The following is a 9,308-nucleotide window of genomic DNA, read 5'->3' as shown; positions in this document are numbered from 1 at the left end:
ACTGCATTTCATTTTTATAATAACGCAAAAACACAAGCGGGGCTGAAAGACCGACATCTGCTGACGCAGTAGAACGTCCTAACACTGTTTTAATTTTATGGTAATTTATTTCAGTTAATAAATCTACTATACATTTAAAGAACACAAGAAATAAGATGACACAAATCCATACACGCTTTTTTTCTAATTACAAGTGATAAAATCAAAAGGCTCACTGTGTTAACATTTATTGTGCTTAAATTTGATCCTAATAAGATTTGATTTAATGTGAATTTTGGAACAGTGGCAGCTGGAACACCTAAAACAGATGCAGGATTATTTTTTTATAATCTAAATAAAAATGCTTTTTTAAACGTGGGCTATTGTTATTTACATGCAATATTTGTTAATTTAATTTAAATGGGGTTTGGTCTCCGGAATGTTGAGCATCATGATCCTCTTCTTTACTTTCCTACGTAGAATCAGCGCTTAATCGCACGCATTAAGTTTTGTAAATTCGTTTAATGTTTAATAGTAAATAATGACCCCCGTTGCGCTGTACCACCGCTCGGAAAACCTTATGAAATACAAGTTTAGGACAATTATGATGATCTGCCACGGCGTGCGCGTGTGATGGGTGTACGCCCAAATCTACTATAACTACTCCCTCACTCTGTAGGCTCCCTGAATAGGCGGCAAAGGGACGGGGCCGCTTATTTGTGCCGGCTGGCGATAATTAACGTTAATATGATCTCGGGCTTGCTCCGCATTATAAAAGCAAGGCGCGGAGGTTTGTCTGAGGTCTGGAAAGTACGTGATGTAATGGAGAATATAAAAAAAAGCATGTCAGTGGGGAGATGTGACGCGCCCCAGGGACTTTAAACAAGGACACTAGAATTCCATCCTTTGATCTCCGCGCTGAGGACAGCGTGAGTAAGAGCTGCGCGAGCTCCCGCGGCATCTTCACTCCCGCGGCATCTTCACTCCCGCACCGTGCCCGCCCTCGCAGCCCCTCTGCCGAAGAGGGAAAGTGTGGTTAGGTTTTTGCGTCAGCAAGAACTCGCGCCGGCCATCGACAGCGGGAGAAGCGCCGTCACGAGGGAGCGTGCAGGAGCGCTGCCTCCGCGTGCTCAGTTCTGCCACTCGCACCAACACTTAGCATCAGCTGTGTGCCCGCATGCCAGTGTGGCACAGCCCCCGGAACTGCACATGCACAACCCTTATCCCATTCTTTCCTTTCTCCCTCCTTCAACACTTTCCTTCCCCATTTTGCCTAAATAAATTACCCTTTTCCCGTAAGACCTCGCCTCGTGTCCGTGCTTTATGGTGCCGCCCGTGCAACATGGGTCGAACCCGTTTACAGATCATAACAGTCTACTGCATTTCATTCTTATAATAACGCACAAACACAAGCGGGGCTGAATGACCAACATCAGCTGACGCAGTAGAACGTCCTGACAATGTTTTCATTTTATGGTCATTTATTTTAGTTAATAAATCTACTATAAATTTAAAGAACACAAGATATAAGACGACACAAAACCCTACACGCGTCTTTTCTAATTACACGTGATAAAATTTAAAGGCTCACTGTGTTAACATTTATTTTGTTTAAATTTGATCCTAATAAGATTTAATTTAATTTAAATTCTACATTTGTATCGTCATTTTAGTTCTGTGATTATAAATTTGTTTAACTACAATGTTTTACTTGATTTTATCCGCTACTACGTTCCGTTCTAAAACTCTGTGTCTCATTAATCCAGCAGAGAATGAACTAAGGCATGAGGCGTCAGCCTGTAGTTATATAGCGCCACTCAACGGTAAAAGCCAGCAAACGCACAAAGCCAAACGTTACCGCCGAGCGCGGCGACGGTAGGACCTACATTCCGATTGATTAACCACTGTAATTTTCTAGTTATCAACCATTAGTGTATAATTTGAATATTATTGAACAAACCTCCTATTGATAACAATATTTATTTCAAAAATAAAAAAACTGAAAATGCACTGTTCCAAATTATTATGCACAACAGAGTTAAAACATTTTATAGGCTTTAAAGAACTAAAAATGGGCTTTTGTTGAATTTGCATCCTACAACATCCAACATCCTAACAGGGCATGTTGCATCTTGACATAGGACCCCTTCTTTAATATTACCTACACAATCCTTGCATCCATTGAACTTGGGAGTTTTTGGACAGTTTCTGCTTGAATTTCTTTGCAGGATGTCAGAATAGCCTCCCAGAGCTGCTGTTTTGATGCAAACCGCCTCCCACCTTCATAGATCTTTTGCTTGAGGATGCTCCAAAGGTTTTGGGTTTAAGGTCAGGTTACGGTTGTGGCCACACCATGAGCTTTTATGCCCATAGCAGCCAATAACACAGAGGTATTATTTGCAGCATTAGATGGTGCATTGTCGTGCATGAAGATAATTTTGGTACGGAAGGCACGGTTCTTCTTTTATTACCATGAAAGAAAGTGGTCAGTCAATATACTTTGCAGGGGTCATTTTCACACCTTCAGGGACCCTACAGGGGTCTACCAGCTCTCTCCCCATGATTCCAGCCCAAAACATGAATCTCCTTGCTGATGTCGCAGCCTTGTTGGGACATGGTGGCCAGCCACCAACCATCCACTACTCCATCCATCTGGACCATTCAGGGTTGCACGACACTCATCAGTAACCAAGACTGTTAAAAAAATTAGTCTTCATGTATGCCTGGACCCACTGCAACCGTTTCTGCTTGTGAGCATTGGTTAGGGGTGGCTGAATAGTAAGTTTATAAAACCTTTTTTATTTATTTTTTTTTAAAAATTAGTCTTCATGTATGCCTGGACCCACTGCAACCGTTTCTGCTTGTGAGCATTGGTTAGGGGTGGCTGAATAGTAGGTTTATGCACAACTGCAAGCCTCTGAAGGATCCTACACCTTGAGTTTCGTTGGACTCCAGAGGACACCAGTAGCTTCAAATACCTGTTTGATGCTTTGTAATGGCATTTTAGCAGCTGCTCTCTTAACCCGATGAATTTGTTTGGCAGAAACCTTCCTTATTCCGCCTTTATCTGCACAAACCTGTCTGTACACTGAATCAGCCACAAATGTCTTCACAGTAAGATGATCACGCTTAAGTTCAGTTAAAATATCTAATGTTTTCATACCTTGTCCAACACTGAAAAAAGTAAACTGCTGTGTCATTGATACAAAGCAAGTTTTCTACATTGATCTGATGGAAAATTTTTAATTTCCTATACGAAACTGATATTTTTACGTTGCTTAAAAGCAAACATTTCAGCTCCTGGTTGAATTTAAATTTAATTCGTTCACTCAAAGGACAATTTCTACTTCAAACCAAAAGTTCGCCGTGTCACGTGACCTCATGATGTAGTATTATCACGGACTGAATCCCATTCTGCTGGCGGCCATCGTTTTTCAAAGAAAATAACAGGTAAGAAAGCAAACTCATGTCATTTCTATGTTAAATGTATCTCTTCTATGAGCAAATTTATAATTTATGTCAGGAACAACTACTTTGTAGGTTGAGTTTTGCGTCCGTGTTTGCTGGCTAAAAACACCTATACAGTATTACTTAGCATTAGCAAACTAACGCGGTTATTTTCGAAATTCTACGCTAAGTCGGCTGTGCCGAATAACATAAAATTAATTATATTTAAGTACCGTTGGTTAACGATGTAAACATTAATAGGAAAGTGATCTAAACATGTTTGTAAACACGGCCAGTTTGGAGTGAGTGATGTTTGTAGTGAACTTATAGTTATGATTAAAACCTTCTGGACTTGCTAACGTGTAAGTAATGTAATATCGCTAAAACTATATTCCCTCGTATGAAATAGGGCATTAGCACATGTTCCTGACATACTGGTAACACTTTATGACACGTTTTTAATGTTATCAGTATATAATCCCCAACACTGGCAGCAATTTTACAAGTTGATTTAACGTTACTACAAGTAAAAGTACAACAGTCCACAAGTTGACCGATTAAATTAACCATGTAAATTAAATAAAATGTAAAATAAAACACAAAAACAGTGTATGTATGTATGTATGTGTATATATATATATATATATATATATATATATATATATATATATATATGTGTATGTGTGTGTGTGTAGGTATATATATATATATATATATATATATATATATATATATATATATATATATTCCAATTTGCTTGGTATTTGCTTTGGGCAGAGCACTGTTCTACTTTGAGCTAGTGGTCACTTAGACCAATAAGCTGAGGTTAGCCATTACTATGAAGTTTAAAAGTAAACATGAAATCTGTATTCACTTTTGTGTTTAAAGGTCTGTTAGCTTTTCTGAAAGGGCATTATTTTACCCATACTGCAGACATTGGTAAGTCCCAGAATCCACAAATAAAAACCCTATGTGGATAAATTTTGAAATGGAAATGATACAATAGAATTGCAGTGAATTTATTAAATGTCAGTGTAATCTAAATATCCTAAAATAAACTCCCTTTGAAATGACTTTGAATTATCTGATAATATCAAAGAATAATTTCAGTTATCCTGCAAAACTGAATTATGTTCATTGGTTTATTGTATTATCAGTAGCGAGCACTTACAAAGCAACAGAATGCAGTTATTTTAAAGGTGTATGTGTGGGGGGTGATTTTTTTCTATACATACAGTAATTAAGATTTGCTAAGAACTTGAGCCAGTCCAATTTTTGTTTTTACTTTTTTTATTTTTAGAATCAGTAACGAGTTTCTGAGAATTACAATTGCTCCACTTCATGCAAGATTGCTGGTTTCCTTGGACACGCAACACTACAAATTTATTGAAATAATCAGAAACAAGGGAGGAATTGTCAGAGAGAAGACCAGAGATATAATCTTCATCTTCAAGTTCTTGATCTGGTATGTACTTGCTCAAAAAAAAAAAAAACAGAAACTAGCTTGGTGTCAAATGTAATATTGTGAATGGAAGCCACAGGAGCTGAGCAAGACATTCAAATCAGGTTGGCTGCGACGCACTTATTTAAAACAAAACTAGCAGAATTAAACATTTTTGTTTAACTTGTTCACAGGTTAATGAATGCTGTCTGACTACAGATTTCAATGTTTGCCATGTTAATTTTATTGCGCTTTAAAAGCCTAACATAATACTATGTTTGTTTTTACATGCCTAGAGCCTGGAGGTGAATGTATGAAGAGAGTGTCTCCTGAAATGTTCTATGGTGTATTTAGTGGAAGATGTGGACCAACTGTTTAAACATTGGTAAGCATTTGTTCATGAAGCATTTCAACCTTAGGACTGAAAAATGTTACGAGGTCAGTGGCATTATCAGCTGCAGCACAACCTTTACACAGGGCCATTATTATTTTTTAAATCATAGTATGTATTTACATTAGTTACAGTACATACATGCTCCCTGAACTTGTGGAAAGTCTTTACAGAAAAGCTGAAACTGTTATAGCTGCAAATGTCCAACATCATATCAAACCCTATGGATTAAGAAGTGGATGTTACTCAAGTTCATATGCATGTGAAGGCAGGCGAGCCAATACTTTGGGCAATATAATGTAATATATAATGTGTGTGTATTTGTATGTCCGTTGTTTTGGCCTATTCATTAACATAATTAAATTTAACTCGATGCACCATAATCCTAGGTGTTTTTTTGCACTAATAGGGAGCATTAAGTGATTTTTACATTCATACATCAGACACTGTTTTGCCAAATAAAGCAACTTGTCTAACAAATGTGTTTTCTTTTATTAGGTTGTTCAGAAAAATGAAGCTCAGGCTGAACTTGAAAGGTGCACGATGGCCCTGTTTGTCCTCAGGGAGGAAGAGGACTGTCTTCAGCCACCACAAAAAATCTGGATTTTGACTTATTGAGTTTCCATCAGTCGCACATGAATGTTTCATGTTTGGCCTTATCTATGCGTTAAACTTGAGCTATCCTGGTGAGCTCAAACACACATTTGTGGCCCGGCAGAAAATATTTGGAGAACGTATTCTATATTGACATTAAAATATTAAGTTTTGGTCACACTATTTGTCAAACAATTGTCAGATTTTCACATGGTTAGCAAATATGATTATTTTTTCCATATGATATATATATGATATTACGTGTTTGATACACACATGCTTCACAACCGGCAACACGAAAAGATGTTCCCATAGCGTTTTCACGCAGCATCGAGTGTAGCCTTTGAAAGGGAACTGGTTGGGCCACCTGCAATCAAGCGTTTGCGATAACTTGCAACGAGTCTTTTACAGCGCTCTGGAGAAATTTTGGGAATTTTTAATGTCACTTACTTTAGTTACAGCAAACCTTGTGATTCCAGGGGTTATTTTAATGACATTTGCAGCAGCTGCCCTGCCATGTAAGTCGGGAGGTACTGAGCTCCAACAGATGTTACCACTTTTGGATTTAAATGTTTCAGCAGGAGTGAGTGCAGCTTCAGCATCGGTGACCTCCTCATCGGACTCATCAGATGTGTCTGTGCCTCCTCGTAGATACTCTACATTGTCTTCCTCCTCGGAAACCTGCTCATCTGTATCACTATGCTGTTCTGTGTCCTCTGCCTCATTTTCAGAAAAGATATGATCCAGAGCTTGGCTTACTGTACATATTTTTCTCATTTTTGACTGCTGCAAACAGGAGATGTGTACTCTGCAAGTCGCCAACGCTAAATTAAATTTGTCTTATGCAAGCCTTACATGTCTGAACATATCTGTCTTTGTTTGTTTGTTTTGTTTATTCAGGTAAGGAAACACAGGCAAAAAGAGAAGACCCTTAAAGTGTGTTTATGACTTTTGTTTTGACCCTAACTGTTGTTTTATAACCTTAAATTATAACTGGGTCAAAACCGACTCTACCAACACAAAGGTAAAATTTTCACCAGAGCATTTTATTATTTACTACAATTTTTTTATTATTATTATTATTATTATTATTATTAAATACAGATTCCTCACAAACTCAAAAAGCCTTGATGCAATAAACAAAATTAGGTAGTTTTATGCATTTTAAAAGTAAAACGGGTCGGTGCTGACCCTACCACAAGAGGAAGGTTAAATACATTATTTTATAGGTGAATTAAGTATAATATACAGTATGTAGTCTGTAGATTATGCAATATGGAGACAGAGGTACTTGCTAAATACAATATTAAAAAACATAATCTAACATCTAAATAAAAAAGACAAGTTATAATAGTAATGTATAAAAGAGTATAAATGAGATTGTACTGTAAATCTGCTGATGCTGGATACAGCTTGTTTTTAGTCTTTAGTTGTATAAATTAAAAATGTCTGTATTGATCATATAAAAAAAGACAACAATTTTAATTGCAATATAGAAAAAGAATATAAGAAGACACACGCATAAAAAACACTGTGGCTAACCATCATGGGTAGAGCAGATGAGGTTAAGTCGAGAGCTCTCAGGCAGGTCGATCCACTGCTGCTGTCCTCCAGACTGCACTGCTCCACTTCTCTTTTCTTGGCTACAGTCTGTATTCCATTTCCCGTACCCCAGTGCCCAGTCCTCATAGCAGATCATTGATCCAAAAACCCAGAACCAGATATGCTGGGTGCAGTCATAACGTAGGCCGAGCCACACGTGTTCAGTGGATGCGTTTCGAGCCACTTCCTTCACCCAGAGCTGCACCTCCTGAGTGTGCACTGAAACCAGGTCATAATGATTCTCCCTGCAGTAATTTAGAGCTTCCCACCAGGTCAGATTCTGCTTGATCAGGATCAGTCTGTCTGTGGAAAAAAAGACATTTAATAAATACATTTAAAAATACATTTATTTTGCTACTTTTATTGATACAACTGCATCTTTAACAGAGGAACATCTAGATACAAGCAAAGAAATCTAGATATAAGATCTAAAATGTTATGTTCCCTTTCACAAGCTACACTCAATGCTGCATGAAAACGCTATGGAAACACTTTCCGCGTGACCGCTTGTTGATGCATGTATGTCAAACACGTCAAAGATTTTGGCATATATAACCTCGTCAGGTGACGTCATTTGATTAGGTGCACCTAGAGGTTATAAATAGACATGAACCGGAAACGTCCTGTGGTCTTTTTGTCTTTAGGACTGCATTGTTGCGTGTGTGTGTGTGTGTGCAAGCATTTTTTTAAAAGAAAAAATTAGAAAGTGTCTTATTATTCACCAGTGTCTTATTACCCACCAGAAAGATTGCAGAGTTAGACAGGAGTCTGTTCCTCCGCGTAAAGGAATATCTCGCTGAGGGCGATCTCCATGCTTTTTGCTTTCAGTGATTGGGGGAAGAGCACGCTATCCTCAGGCTTCAGGGAGCACGTGAGTTCCGTGATTTTCCCTTATCAAAGTTTCTAAAATACTAAAATATTTTTAAAACAAAACCGCGAGCCGCGGCGCATTTCTCGCGTGCAAATCTGGCGGAAGCGCACAAGACGGAATCTTACTTTTCTCTTGCTCTCTCGCTGGATCATGAGCCTTTTACCATCTACTTCTCAGGCGCACTCCGGCACTTTCTCAAAGGGGCGGAAGAACTTTCTCTCTTGGTTTCCGCGGAGATGGCAACTATCACTTCAGAGCGCTCGTCTAGGGATGAGCGAGCGTATTAGTTGTTATTAGAGGTAGTAACACGCGTGGTTAAATGTTTACACCTCGATTTATTGTAAAAATAAATAAATAATAGATTCCCCCAAATGCTCAGGCTTAGACAAAAGGTTTTTGTCAAGTGGCCGGAGGAGGGGCCTCAACGATGGCCCCTCCTCTTCCTGGCAACTTCCATGATAAGTTAACTCTTTCATGGAATAAGCCGTATTTATGTCGTGTTTTTGTGCTATCGACATTGATTTGTTCAATGTCGTTGATGTGAAAAGCGTGGTTTTACAGATGAAGCCACGTCAAACAGCCGCGACTGTGTGAATGGCATGGGAATGGTGTACGGCTGCCCTATGCACGCCGTAATTCCCCCTCCTTTTCCTTCCAGAAAGGCGTGTCAAGATTTCACAGTAAACACGCCCATTCAAGCCCTATTTATTCATTTACCTGGTTCCACCACTAGATGGTGCATTGTTCTCAAGAACACGTTAACACAAGCCAGCAATTTTGCTGCGCTGAGTTGCAATCACATGATTTTAACAACCCACCCCCGCCGAACTGACGCTACCAAACTGCACTACAGAGATGAGGATGGCGGATTAATGGACTATTCGCGGTAAGTGGTGTTCCTAAAATTGGTTTGGGGTAGTTTACAGTTTAGTTTTTTATTGGCCGTTTTGAAAATCACTGGCAGCACCAGCAGCGGTTAGATG

The sequence above is a fragment of the Clarias gariepinus genome, chromosome 18, assembly GCF_024256425.1.
Source record: "Clarias gariepinus isolate MV-2021 ecotype Netherlands chromosome 18, CGAR_prim_01v2, whole genome shotgun sequence".
Taxonomy (NCBI): Eukaryota; Metazoa; Chordata; class Actinopteri; order Siluriformes; family Clariidae; genus Clarias; species Clarias gariepinus.
This window is presented reverse-complemented; position numbering follows the sequence as displayed.